The sequence below is a fragment of the Halyomorpha halys genome, unplaced genomic scaffold (assembly GCF_000696795.3).
Source record: "Halyomorpha halys isolate HHAL.00 unplaced genomic scaffold, Hhal_1.1 Scaffold813.1, whole genome shotgun sequence".
Taxonomy (NCBI): Eukaryota; Metazoa; Arthropoda; class Insecta; order Hemiptera; family Pentatomidae; genus Halyomorpha; species Halyomorpha halys.
In genome coordinates this window covers 226,782-242,008 of record NW_027113046.1, presented here as the reverse complement: position 1 = coordinate 242,008, position 15,227 = coordinate 226,782, and the positions used below count along the sequence as shown (strand labels likewise).

At 30.9% G+C, this 15,227-nt stretch overlaps 1 protein-coding gene across 2 annotated transcripts in view; it reads right to left on the bottom strand.

The window, feature by feature from the left end:
• LOC106686381 (synaptic vesicle glycoprotein 2B) overlaps window positions 1-15,227 on the bottom strand; it is a 97,855-nt gene that overhangs the window by 54,623 nt on the left and 28,005 nt on the right. For both annotated transcript variants that reach the window (XM_014429657.3, XM_067050681.1), the window contains exon 2: window positions 9,434-9,532. The gene's annotated coding sequence lies outside the window, so the exon portion shown is untranslated. The remainder of the gene's footprint in view (window positions 1-9,433; window positions 9,533-15,227) is intronic.

The window sequence follows — 15,227 nt, the reverse complement described above, 5'->3', positions numbered from 1 at the left end:
ACAAAAACACGAGCGATATGTTTATACGAGAGGGCTTTGGTTTTGTGAAGGGGAATTTTCAGCACGTCCTGGATAAGAGAGCTGTGGCATTACATCGTTAGAGATTATATCTCTATAATTCTGGTGATACGGTGACCGGAAAGGAAATATCGGACAACCTTGTGTTCTGCCAGGAGTACACCCAAAGACTACGTGGGATTCGAACTAAATTTTATTTTAATGTCACTTTTATATTCCTTTGTGCAGTAATGTAAATAATAGTTGGTAAGGTTAATCATTTAAGTTAACCTATAAGTTCTCATTGTTTAATTAATTGATATGAATTCTTTTCTTTCCTTTTTCATTCTGTGTACAAAAATTTCTTATTATCATTAAACTTTTGTACATGTAGTTCTTCTGTTCATTCTTATGCATGTACAATGCTTTCAACTTGTTAATTTTACCTATTTTTTTTTTGTTATGTTTACTTAATATTTCGATAATTCAACAGGTGGAAGGTAACACCCCTAGGTCTTCTGTTATCTACATGTAAAGGTATTCGCCAGTGGTTATAATTAAATTATTATTTATATAAGGGTATATTGTGGGCATATTGTTTCGGGGCTTTCGTTGGGAAAAAATAACGTGGCGCCTAAGGAGCAATTCATTCTTTATTGTTTCATCTTCTTTTCCCTCTTTGGCGATTATACTTATTTTTTTTTTAATTATTTTCCTTTAACTCACCCCCTTCTCCGCTGAGCGTGGGCAAGTATAAACGATATATATATATATATATATATATAACTAAGGATTGATCAAAATTTGCGGTTATAATATATTTTGTTTGTTGAGTTTTTCTCTCTTTAATAAAATAATTTCTATGGTTATTAAATCGAATTGAATCATTTGAGGAACATATTCAAAAACCAAACTTTCGATAAACTCGAAAAAAAAAACAGTCCTTATAAAGTATTATAACACATATTTTGTATTTAATTGTAAATATTTATCGCTCTGCTACTTGTGGTGTTTTACGTGGAATATCCTAGACCTATACCTGAAAGTGTGTGGAATGTACAATACCTGCTAATATGGCTAAACCAACTTTGGAAAACTGGAGATGAAATGTTTTGTTTGAAAGTGCGTTCAAGAGCTTGGTCATCAACACTCGTTTGTTATTGGTTTTGGTTAGGTATAGTTGGAGTTGACTACTGAACCGAACCTGAAAGAACCAATCGGGAACATCCAGAACCACAAGAGCCAGCCAAAGCTCTAAAAGTAGCCAAGTCCCAGACGCCAAGTGGTTACATTGTTGTTTAGTGTACGAGAATCTTTCAGAGGAATTGGAGAAAAAACATAATAGTTGCACATCTAATATTTACATTGACACATTCCACCAATGTTTACAATTGTATATTCATGGAAAAGTCCAAATCCTCCCAAATCCCCAAAGCTCTATAGGATGAGTGACGTCTCCCAAGTCCCCACCACCTGCCCCTTTAGTCCCAGAGAGTCGCCATGCTCACGGGACCGCACCAGTGAGACTCATTTACGTGAGGGAAGTATTATTCAGCTAAGTAGTTATAATTTGTTTAATTAACAGGAGTGGGAAAACGAAAATGAAAAGTAGATAAACGGTTATTCTAATTTTATATAGTTTTCTTATTATTTATTTTTGTTAGCATTTTCTTATTATTTTTATAAAGTATAATTAATTCATCTAGTTCAATTATTCAGTTTTTATATATTTTTTTATTATTTTAGGAGATTTATTTTATTTCATTGGTATTATTTTATTTTATGAATTTTGTAAAAATGATTTCATTAATTTTTTTTTGAGAAATAAATGCTTATAATCAGTAGGTATAATTTTGCCAAATATTATTTATTTGCATAACTTCCTTTAAATAAAGAATTATCATTTTTTTCTTGTATAAGCTTCATTCCCTATGTCATAGGCCCTATCAGTCTTTTCGAGGGAACCTATACAATCTAAATACAATAATAATAATCTTACTTAAATTAAAAAAAGTTATTTCTTATTCTAAACAATAAAATTAATCGATCGTTACATAATAACTTTTGAATTTATGCAAATGTCTTAATATGAGGAAGATTGTTCAGGCGCGGTAAAAAAAACAGCTCAACGTTTCGCCTAGGGGCTCAAAAACAAGATATAAAAACTAAAAATAGTGTAAAAGCATAAGATAACTTGAAATATGGAGTAAATTATAGTAGAATGTAGAAAAATTATATAAATACGAGCAACGTAGTAAATGAAAGAAAATAGAAATAAGGTATTAAAAGATAAGTATAAGTGAAAATGAAATACAAATAATAAATATTACACATAGAATGAACAGGTAGAATTATAAAAAATTGAAATAAGAAAATTTAAAAAAAAATATAGTAAAACTAAAAAATGGAAAATTAATGAAAAAAGAAGGAAAAAGGAAATTAAAGAACAAATCAATAAACCAACCTTATGTATAGGAGCAAAACCAAATACCAAAGGAAGGGCCTATAATATAGAAGGCCTTAGCTTATAATATACTATACACTATAATATGTTATCCTTAAAATATAAACTACATGTCATTATAATATATAATTATTAAAATATAATATATATTATAATCTGTACCGCTACAACCCATGAAGAGTTAAGGGTGCAGTACTTTGTAAGGAAGTATTGTTACAAGACGCTCGACCGCCAGTTTTTTACCCAATTAAGGGTGCCCAATTTATGAGGGCTGCAGAACCCACAGGTTTGACTCACGGCTACAATATAACGTAAAATAATTTTCTACCCAGCCGGATTCGAACCCGGGTATCATTATAATATAGTATATAAAAATAATACATTATATTACTTGAAAAAATAATAGATTATAGGGAGCCATTCAGGCGGTTACATATATCAATGTTACACACAAATATCTATGATAAACTACTTGTACTATTTGTTTCATGTTACATAAATTATTCACGTTTATTTACATTCAACAATTTTATCTCAAATTTCATCCGAAATACGCAGTTGCATGATTTTTATATTTAACAGGATTAAACAATAGTTAATTTTAATTTGTTAAAAGTTACTAAACATTGTGTAAGTAAAGAAGAGTACTCTCTATATTTTAATCACTTTAATTTATTTCTATCATTATCACTCGCAACATCATAGATAAAGTATTTATAAACTTAATTCATTTTTAGGTGATATATGCCTGTTCGGGGGCCCACGCAACAATCAGTAGGGAAAAAATCGTTAATGGTGTTTCTAATATAGTGAGCATTAAGCTCAATTTTTACAAATCTCATCTCTAAAAATTAAAATGTACAAGGTGTTTGAAGCTAAATTAAGCAAAATTTGAACGCCAAATCGACTAATAAAAATTATCGTGGCCAAGAGGCTTTGTTCATGACGATGAGGCCGAAAACAATTACGGTGCTGATAAAATATAATTTTAAAATCATTTAGCCGTTGAATTATTGTTAATTTTAACATCACATTTAATAAATATAACTATACTTAAAAAAATTGAATTTATTTTTATAAAAGGATACAAACTATAATACGCCGTAGCGATGGTAATTAAAAACATATAAACTAACCTGTTTATATTTTTTAGGGCGTCTTGTGTGAAAGTTATATGAGTGAAATTGGCGCCCAACATCTAGTTTAATCCTTTAGGGCTACCACATATTTCTGAGTCCCGGATTTCATTTGAATATCTCCGTTTTCTGTTTTATTTCTCCACGAAAATGATTTTTTTTCTGGTTTATATTTTGAAATATCAAACAGCCTGTTCTGTTTAGATAAAAATAATTTAAATAATGTTTTTCAGCTTCAAATTAAGACCTGAATGTATTATAAACTTGATTATTTTCAGTGTTGTATGAAAATAGAATTATGATATATTTGAATTTAAAAATGTTTCTCTAGAAATACCATGTCAAGGTGTATTTGAAGTAGTTATGACAAGTATAACATTAGTAAACATTATTATTTCTTTCAGAAAAAACATGTTTATCTAAATTTTCTCCTAGTTGGGGAATCACAATAAACCACATTATTTGTCAAGAGAATGTTTGAATAAACTGAAAACTACAATTTATTGTGTTGAACTCAAGTTATTACTTATTGAATAAAAATTGATCTATAATCAATCGAGATATCGACATTTCAAAAGCTATTTTCAACAATCTTTCTGTATTTAAATTATAATTTGTGGTTCTTTTGTTAAATTTTACGAAAGCTATTTTCAACAATCTTTCTGTATTTAAATTATAATTTGTGGTTCTTTAGTTAAATTTTACGAAAGGTATTTTCAACAAGTGGGACTTTTTTTTCTGGTTTTTCCGACTCCCATTTCTCGGTTCTCTACCCGACCGAGGATGCTTAAGATCCCATCATTATCATATCCTTGATCGGCTGTTACGGTTGGGATGGCTAACAAATGGCTCTGAGAACTGTAGCGAAGAGTCCACTCGATCAGAGTTTCATTAACAAAGTTTACAGAATATTAGAAAAATTCTATCTATCCATCGGACGTAAATACATTTAAAATCAATAAATCTATTATTGGAAAGATCAAACTCTCCTTGTGGAAAAGCTATAAATATTGAACTGAATGGTTCATTCTTAAGCGAAATGATCCATTTCGTTGATAAATTAAATTAATGAAAAAATTATTTTTTTAATCTCATGAACGTCTAAACTAATCTTGTAAGTGATGTAATTTTGAATAAATGCATTGTGCATCTGAAAACGTACATTGACAGAGTATAATAAATTATTAGTTTCAGCATATAAATGCTTAATTAAGGTATTTATAAAATATTATTAATGATTATCTTTATTTCGGCCAAAACAGAATTTGTACCAGATCAGTCAATGTTCAAAAAATTAAAGCGGTAAAATTGACATGGATAAAATATTTATTTATCCATATTTCATTCATGGATACGATATTTACTTATTAATAGTTCATTCATGAATAAAGGACGTACACATACTTTGGTATTTGGTTCGTTGTCATAACATTCTCTTATTTTTTTTTTAATAATGAATGTTGATATGTTTATTATTTATATCAGCGAATAAGGAATTATGATAATTTATGTGAAATAATACATGTGTTAGTATAGAGTTCAACTATAACTATAAATTAAATACTTCAGAGCTCTGAAAAACTTACCATAAAAATATATATATACATATTTAGATATGTATTTGTGAGTATTTATTATTGCTAATCTATTATGTGTTTTGCTAATATTACTTTGAACTTAATCCATAGTCCAATCTAACTTTTTAATTATAAAAATTTACTCAAGTTTGTCATGTTTTTTAATTTTTTTTTTCAGTTGTGTGAGTTACAAATGTGTTAATTAAGCTAACCTAACATTCTCAGGTATATATTGATATCTTCCTGAACGGGAAAATATATTTGTTTTTTTTTTTAACCAGCGATTATCATAGTTCTAGATCAATTTTATTACAGAACCTAAATTATCCCAAAAAGGTTTATCTCAAAACTGATGGATAGGTTTTGGGTAGGTCTAATCTACAATGGTCTCTAATTTGTCTTTCTTTAATTAAGGAAATTGAAGTCCAGGTTAAAAAATTAATGTTTTACATTATATATTTAAAACCTTAATTTTCTAAAACTAATCAAAATAGAATCTAAAATAAAATTTAAGCATTTATTCTACGACCAGTTTTGAACGATTATACCAAATTATTTTTAATTAAGAAAAAAAATCTTTATTACACTGAAAAAAATTGTATCTGACTGCTTAAGAAGAAAACATAATTTTGGTAGATAGGTATAATTTCCGTACATGCTACCAAATATAATGTGTTTTTTTTCAATAGATCAGATATATTTTTGGTTTCCCATAAAAATTTGTAGTTTGGGATTTTTATGGTTTTTTAAAATGAGAATTCTAAAAGCGAATCTGACATGCTATCACCTTAAAAAAAATTGTATTGGTTTACTTTACTGATAGCATCTTTTGGTTTTTGTGTCTTTATGTATATTTATCAAATTATATTATATTAAATACAATCCGTGATATTTTTTCTTTTTCTTTAGAACCTTTTAATTTATATCAAAGATAGAAAACATTAAAGTAGTAATAGTTTAAATCGGGGAAAGTTTAAACTTTCATTGTGCCCACTTCCTCTTGTAAGTCAAACTCCTGACAACTTGAATTTAACCTGTAACATAGATAAGTTCTATGGAAATGACTTTTCGTTCAATAGTTGATTCGTTAATTTTAGATAAATTATACGTGAAGTTAGAAAGATGATATAGTTCATTAATAATCTGAGATTTGAAAATAGCTGTATATAACATAATCAATAATTTATTTTTATCACTAATTTAAGTTTTCAATAAGAATTTTATAATTACTTTATACTATACCAATCACGAATATTTATGAAGCACACGAGGGATTGTTCGTTCTGAGCAAAACCAGATCGGCAGCTTGAATACAATCTAGGTGTGGCGTAAAGTTGGTGAAAAGCGGTTCTCAACAAAGGCTACCACTCCTCAGCGATACTATTCGTAGGCTTGCCAGTGATAAGTGAATGCATAATGAATTAATTCTATTATAATAATTTTTTATCACTATTAATACAGAGGAATAACCTAAGTTTTATTATTTTTATACATGTATAATTTAATGCATGTAATATTCAAAGTTTAGATAATTGAATGGCTTGGAATATGCTTTGTTATCCAAGTCCATGGTTTTGTCATATGCCCAAGTTAATAGCCTCCATATATTAATATATCCCTTGATACCCTTATCTGTATCCTTATATCATTAACTCAGTTTAAATTAAGGTGACCATGAGGATCGAACGAGGATGGTGGCGAAATAGACCATGCAATATTACTTAACAATAACCCTATAGAAATGATGACCTGATTCAATTACTTACCTCATGATTGTTTATGAAGAGCAATTATCATATCTTTTGAATCGATTTAGTTATCAGAATCATCGAAAACTATTTGATATTATCGGTATGAAATATTGGATCGTTTATATGTAGCGAGAAAGAGCCTACGAATCAGAGTTAGAGAGTGCTTGGGTACTTTTCTGATTTTGTATAATAATTATGTGAGTACTGATGAATGCAAGGTGTAATCCATGTACTAAAAAATTATAATTACTTTTCGTACTAGTAAATTAATCTGTATTCAAAAATTTTCAATCTGTCATCCAGAAGTTTAAATTCAAATTGAAAATTTTGGAAAACGAACACGTGACCCAAATTAAAAAACGATAAATAAAATGAAAAATAGTTTATTATTCTGAGACCATGCCCCTTTAGAACAATTAAAGGGTAATTTTAATTTTACAACATATATTGGCCAAACAGTGTGGACACATTTAATTATAACTTAAACTATAATCGTATATAAATAATTTTAGATTACGGGACCTTGTAATACGAGATTGTATTGATAATTTGAATTGTAGGTTTGGTAGGATATAGGAGGGACGTTGAGTATTAATTACTTGGAATATAAAGGAAGCTAGGAAATACTGGCATCGGAAGAATGTATAGAGCCACTTCAGTTTGGCGTAATACTGGCTTATCTCTAGTGATTCCATATTATAATTCACGTGTTCATAATTATCACGTGAAAACGTACAGTTTTAAAAATTTCACACCTTAATTGTGTGAATCGTGAATTTTGCATGAAGATAATGGCTACTAAAATATAATTTAAAATATTTAATATATTTTCATAACTAATAGGTTTATCAAAATTCTCATAAGGTGAGAACTTCATTGATGTCAAGGATTCCAGTCTGAAGTAAATAAATTATTGTAACGTAGGCAGTTATAGAAAATGTTTTAGCTATTCAGAATATGTTTTTTAAATTGATTATTATTTATTCCTTAGAATAGATCTAAATTAAATGTAAAGAAAAAATTAATTTTTTTTTAAATGGAAATTTAGAATATAAATTAAATATTCTCTTAATTTAAATTAATATGATTTTTTTTCCAATTTGTTTTGTTATTATTGGAGAATTCCAAATAACGTTTCACTATTTAAGGGATTTTCAGAAGTCTCATTAATGCACACTAGAGCAGTTATCTCAACAGCCAAAAAGAGATAATACTTCACTTTAAACAATTTAACATAAACTTAAAATCCAGTTCGAAACTAATTGTCTATCTAAATTATTTCATTATAAATTTTCAATTCCGCTTTGCTTATTTGTTATTAATTACACAATCTTATAACAAACAAGTTATTTTCTTGAGCTTTTATTTACAATATTATTGATAATATGATCGAGCAGTAATATTTTGGTCTTAAATATGGAAATTGCTATAATTTATACGGGAGGAGAGGGGGAAATGGGTCAAGAGGATATTTCTTCCCTCATAAAATTTTTGGAATATTGACCTCTTCAGTCTTTATATTATAACCTCTTCGAGTTGCGTTTTACCGCAGTATTTCTCGGTTTGGTACTGGGAATAAAATTCAAAATGGCCGCAAAAAAGATTTGAAGCTGAAAATATCAAATATCAACTCAAGACTTGATCTCACTAAATGTTATAAATAAATGATGAAAAAAATTGTAAAATCTTAAATGTCAATTACTCATTAATTATGGAAGACCGATATGCTTATGCATTATTATAGTTAACCAATTATTATTCTTTGATTAGGAATGAACAAAACTTAAAAGATTTTGAAAATATAAAAGTAATGTTTTTTTTTTTTATTAATTGAAGTCTATTGAAGATGAGTCGTAGAATGTAGCCCTCCGCCTGGTTATTGGAAAATTTGTAGTTTTTTAGGTTGGGAAGACATTCTACCACTTTCCTACAGAACAGTGAAATCACTTATAAGCTCTTATTGTAAGGACAGAACAAGTGCTAGACACAAAGTTCAAGCGGAAGGAAAGAAGTGGGAGAGCCTACTGGATAAGGATAAACGAATCCCCGGCAATCTTAGCAGAGCTGAGAGAGTGGCCTGTTTTCGGCTAGTAACAGATCATGATCTGCTCCAAAAACACCTCCATCGAATTGGCATCGTAGATTCCCCGAAATGTCCTCTATGCAACATGGGGGACATGGATGGGGACCATCTTTTGGCGTGTCTTGGTCTGGAGGATGTTGAGCGAGATGCGGACCAACTAAGAGGAAGAGTCAAATTGTATTGGGCTGAGAGAGGGAAAATGGCGTAATAGCCCACTTCCTGTGGCGTAGGGGAAAAAAAAAAAGGTTTGGAAGAAATTTAGCCCTAAGGAGTAGGCTTGAGGCTAAAGTTAGAAGATTTTGTTTGAGTTCATTCGTGGCTGCATTAGCCAAATCAAAAGATTGATGCGAACTAATTATACTTTAAGATTAATTAGAATAATAAAAATATCTACAAAATATTAAACATAATAAATATTAAATTACCTGCTAAATATTCGTTCGAAACGGCATTCGTTGACGCCCTCTGATGGTTGCTGTCGAGTCCTTAACTGTTCTCCACTGAACACTGTACTGTTTAAAACTCTGAAAACAATTATAAATTATATTTAATAATTGGCTTTTTACAGCTATAAAACATTATAAACAAAAATAAAATTGTTCTTACAAACGAAACTAAAATTTATCATATCCTTTAACAATTGAAATCGCTAGAAAAAATGACCACTAAGATCTGCTTAAGAGTAGTTTTAGATTAGCAAATGACCCCGCCTCATCAGAGAATCTCTGTTGTACTTCTTGACAAGATACATCCGCTACGACTCAACGTTTCTATTACTGTAACGTTTCCTGAACTGAATCGTGGCGGAACGTGGCCGAAATTTCTTGTTGGATATCAACTCGATGTGATAGCTTTGATAGCATTGAGGCTTTCTGATAGTGTACTGAATCTTGAGCGGGCAGATAATGGGGATGAGTTGGCTACTCTCTACATAAGAATAATTTAGTTCAACAGCCTGAGGGAGAAAAAATAAGTTTTTTCACCCAAATCTTATACAACTTTAATGAAAACTATTTGTAGTTACTAGTCGAAAATGATGACTGCAACCATAGTAGGGGGAACAAAAGATGGCCGCTGTATCCAAAGGGTACAAAAATTAATTTCATATTCGGATGTCCACCTTTAAAACTAAATTAAAATTATAAAATTATGTTGCTGTTTACACTCAATGATTTCCGAGACACGGCAAATTTTTTTTAAATAACAAAAAAACTAACATTTTGTGAACTTATTCTGGGACTTATCATTGAAACTGCTGTTCCTTTGAAAGACATAGTTATCTGTTATCTCTCAATTGAGAAGGAACAGGAGTAGATGTTTCCACGATATTCGCCAAAATAAATTTTTAAAATATTTATTTCTCGTTGTTCCAAATAACTTTTGGTTTATGAAAAATACCTATAATAGAAGATAATACTTATCTATAACTTACTAGTATTCATTACCTTCTCTAAAATTAATTCACAAAATATTGAATTTGCGTTATTTGAAAAAAATGTTGCTCTTTGAAGAACTGTGTCGAGAAATATTAATCGTAAAGAGCTCATATTTGAGACAATTTGCTCTACTTTTAATAATTTGCTATGAAGTTTTTTTTTTGTTGGTAGTTTTAAGGATATGGCTCCAAGAATTACGTGTTGGGGCCTCGATTGTGTGCAATGATCACCAGTACCTATTCTCTTTGTCGCTGATACGTAGTAGGTATATAGCCGAAATGGTTGCAATCCACAAAAGCTTAAATGTTTTTCACCCCACAAAACTGTCTTCTGTCATCTGTACAGACTCAGTCTTATTGTCAATCCTACTTATCTTAAGAAATATTGTGTCAATGAACCCTCTAAATCAATAGATATATTACTCATTACAGTCAGTAAACGGTATTTCACTATTGCACCTGGGTCCTTTAACACTGCGGAATAGCGGGTAACGAACTGGCTGATCGGACAGTAAAGGTGGCGATTTCTGAAGAGTTACAATATCGCGAAGTGCCTGTAGATGAATTCATTGCCCTCAGAAAGCAGAAGATTAAATTGGAATGGAGACAAACGTGGGAAAATGTTTTTTATAGCAAATTAAGAGAAATCAGAATTGTCGTCTCCCCTTGGATATCATTTACTAGAAATGTGGGGAGTTGATTTTGACAAGCCTTCGATTAGGTCATACGCGCCTGACCGTGCGGTTATATTATGGCCCGCGATCTTTCACCTCTATGCCAAACTTACGGAACAGGACTTACTGTTTAGCACATTTTGTCTGAATGCCGACTATATAACTTCCTCAAATCTTTATCTGATATACCAGCGGATCTCCATTCAATGTTGCAGGATTACAAACAAACCGTAGATAAACTTTGTGAGTTTCTCCTTCATTCCAAGCTCTTCAATAAGATTTTACCACAGGTTCCCATGTTCCAATACTTATCTTAAGAAATATTGTGTCAATGAACCCTCTAAATCAATAGATATATTACTCATTACAGTCAGTAAACGGTATTTCAGTATTTGCGCCTGGGTCCCTTAACACTACGGAATAGCGGGTAACGAACTGGCTGATTGGACAGCAAAGGTGGCGATTTCTGAAGAGTTACCATATCGCGAAGTGCCTGTAGATGATTTCATTGCCCTCAGAAAGCAGAGGATTAAATTGGAATGGAGACAAACGTGGGAAAATGTTAGTTTAGCACATTTTGACTGAATGCCGACCATATAACTTCCTCAAATCTTTATCTGATATACCAGCGGATCTCCATTCAATGTTGCAGGATTACAAACAAACCGTAGATAAACTTTGTGAGTTTCTCCTTCATTCCAAGCTCTACAATAAGATTTTACCACAGGTTCCCATGTTCCAATACTTTCGCATTTCAATATAATGCAGCCATGTATCCGAACCCTTACGTCCGTACAATGGTATAGTCCAAAAGTCTTAAAGTATATCCTTTGCTATTTCGGAAATTAGGACAGTAATGACCAATACGTGGTTGTTGCCTTAAAATAATTAAATAAGAAAAAAAAGGAAGTGGCTTCAAATGAGATGAGCAAAAATTATAGGGTTTCCTCGAATAATATAAAATTCAGGGGGCGTGCACCTTAAACAGTTCAATATTTACTTTTTAATGATATTTACTGTATCCCTTGTATTATAATAATGATAATGAAGGCCTAACGAACCCCAAGGTTCGATGCCGATACCACCAAACGCGCTCTGCATAAATCCTTTCAGTGATGGCCCTCCAAACCCATTTCACTGAATCAGTTTTGACGCAATCCTTCCATCTACGTTTCGGTATAGCCCTTGTATAGGCTAGATAAAAACTGAATCTTTTTCTAAAACAAAATTAAGGCGCATTTTTTTTTTTTTACTTATAAGAAATTAACAATGAATTTTTTCTACCTTCTGTAACAACTGCCATTTTGATTCTCCTTTACCATGGTTGGCATATTCATCAATTTTGTCTCTTAACTGTATATAGTTTTCATATAAGTAACCTAAAATAGAGATGAAATAACCTAGTTTTTTCTCCTCTTCGGCTCATGACTAAATAAGTAAGTACCTTCATTTTATCATTATGTCTCATGTCGAATAAGAGTTTATAAGACTTAATATTTCTAAATATGCATAGCACTACATTTGTTTAATAGAAACCTCAAAAAAATGATGGGTTGGAAGTAAACAGGTTAGAACCTCCAAAAGTACTTCTCTAGCCGGAAATAAATTGATTTACAGGTTTGCAACCTTTTTACTGTATTTGCAGGAGCTTTCGAGGTGATTTAAACCTTAAAAACAACAGAAATTTTTTTTACAAAGCATGAAATTTCAACTAAATTTACCTTCTTCCTTCCCATATTTATAGTATGGTTCCACATTTGAAACAGTCTTACACGTACATTTGAAAGAGGGTCTCTGGAGGTACCGAATTAATTACAAATTATTGTATATTTATGCAAAAAACGTGACCCCTATATGGACAGTGGGATTAACTGTGAGACCAAAAGTTGACGTCTGATCAACCGTATAAGGGTAATACTGATGGGTTACGAAGAAAATGGCAAAATCCGATTATTCAAAATTTGAAAAAATTAAAATCCGATAATTAATGGTTTTAAAATGCAACATTAATAAAACTCACACTCACCCTCCTTTCAAATAAAATTTGTACAGCTACAACCCATGGATCAGGAGAAGTACAGTACTTTGTAGGGAAGTTACTAAACGGTTGTGCAAGGTGGTGATTTGGAATGAATCACGCTCAACCATCAGATTTTTACACAATTAAGGGGACCCACTTCACGAGGCTGAGAGTACTCCGGCGGACTCCTGAACTTACACGGCTAACTTACGGCTATTATAGTAAAACAGTAATTATAGTAATGTAATTATCTGCCACAGCCGTATTCGAACCCGAGTCCTTGGAGTATATTGGAGTAGCACACCACTAAGCTACCCGCTCCCATTTTTATATTATTATAAATGTAAATTTAGCACCCAGTTTTTTCGTCATAGTTCCAATATAAATTTTTTTTTAAATTTATTTATTGCTATTTACAACCATATACGTTTATATACATACATACATACATACAACGTTTATATACATACATCCAGTAAATTTGATTTTAGTTTACAATGGAGTGATACAGGCATGTAGAGAAACTACCCATTGGTAGCACTTTAATGGCGTTTTCACATTGACAAGTGTCGTAGCCATCTTCTTTTCAAGCGCCTCGGAGGATTTTCAGGAATGGCAGAGGAAGCAAGGTTAGAAACTAGTGGGTGGTTAGGGAGTTAATGGAACAGACGATATCTAGTTCGGGCTAGATCGATTACAAATAAAACATTAAGGTCTTTATGTATGATTTTATTTGAGACAAAGTAAGGAGCATTGAGGATTTTATAATAAATGTATATTATATGTTTTTTTTGTATTATTATTTCTGTTTTGGCTCGAGTTTTCTATCGAAGACATCTTTTACAGCATCCTAAGAGTTGGGAATATCAGTATTCTTTTCTCGGGACCTTAACGAAATAAACATTGGCTGACTCTGATAAGGAACTCACAAATTTATGAACCAGTTCCTGTGTGGTCCTCACCTCAACGTAACGTAGCTATCACATCTTCTATGTAATTATTTAACGGTTGTTTTTAATGAATCACTTTAATTATTATCAGTTCAAATTGAATATTTGCTACAGGTGAAATAAATAATTAATAATTCTTTACATTAAATTTATGAGGGTCATTGAGATAAATGCAAAAAATTAGGACACACTACGACAAATTGGGAATAATTGGAAGGAAACGTATAAAAGCCGACGGAATAAAAAGATTGGAGATTACCCGGTGAGTGACTGTCTTGTAGTTAACAACCACATCCTCCTTAATCAATCATGAAATTAACCATGCAATTGTCGGCGGGGAGTACTCGTCATGGTCTTTCTGCCTTGTCGCGTGCGAGGGCTGCCATTTCATAATTCCGTTAAATAGATCTGGCGTGGATATGATTATGCACGGAAGATGATGCTGAAATTTTGAAACTAAGAACACATTTTTTTTTTATGTTGTTTTCGAAAACTCCATATTGTAGAGATTTATGGTCTTATGTTTTTAATCTATTAGTTATTCATCATGGATATTGCAGTTAGAAACGTAGTGTCGTATGTAGAAGAGTGTATATCTAAATTATTAACCTATTGAGATAAAATAAAATATATTGGCTGTCGAATATACGAGTAATTAGCCCACATGATATTTTAGAAAATTATTTTTCCAAAATTATTAATTAGTCATTCCACCATTTCACCTTCACTATTAACTTCTTTAATATTTATAACTATTTTAATATTTATAACTGCTTTAATATTTATAACTTTACTAAGAACTTTTTAAATTTCTTTTCCTGCCGTAAGGTTAAAAATTAAAAAATAGTTCTTAATTTTCATACCTGAAAGAGATAGTACAAGAGGCGGGAAGAAAAAAATGCAGTTATCTCACCCCAATTTTTAATTGCTTCAATAAAAACTATGTATAATTACTAGTCAAAATTGATGAGTCTGCCAAGTTTAGGTAGGGGGATTAAAAAATGGCGGCTGTTTCAAAACCTTAAAAAAACATTAATTTTCCATTCGGAGCTCTATATCTTAAAAACTACCAACAATACTAGAAAATCTAAAAGAACATTATCTAAAAAAGAGTAAATTTTCTGAAATATGAGTCATAAT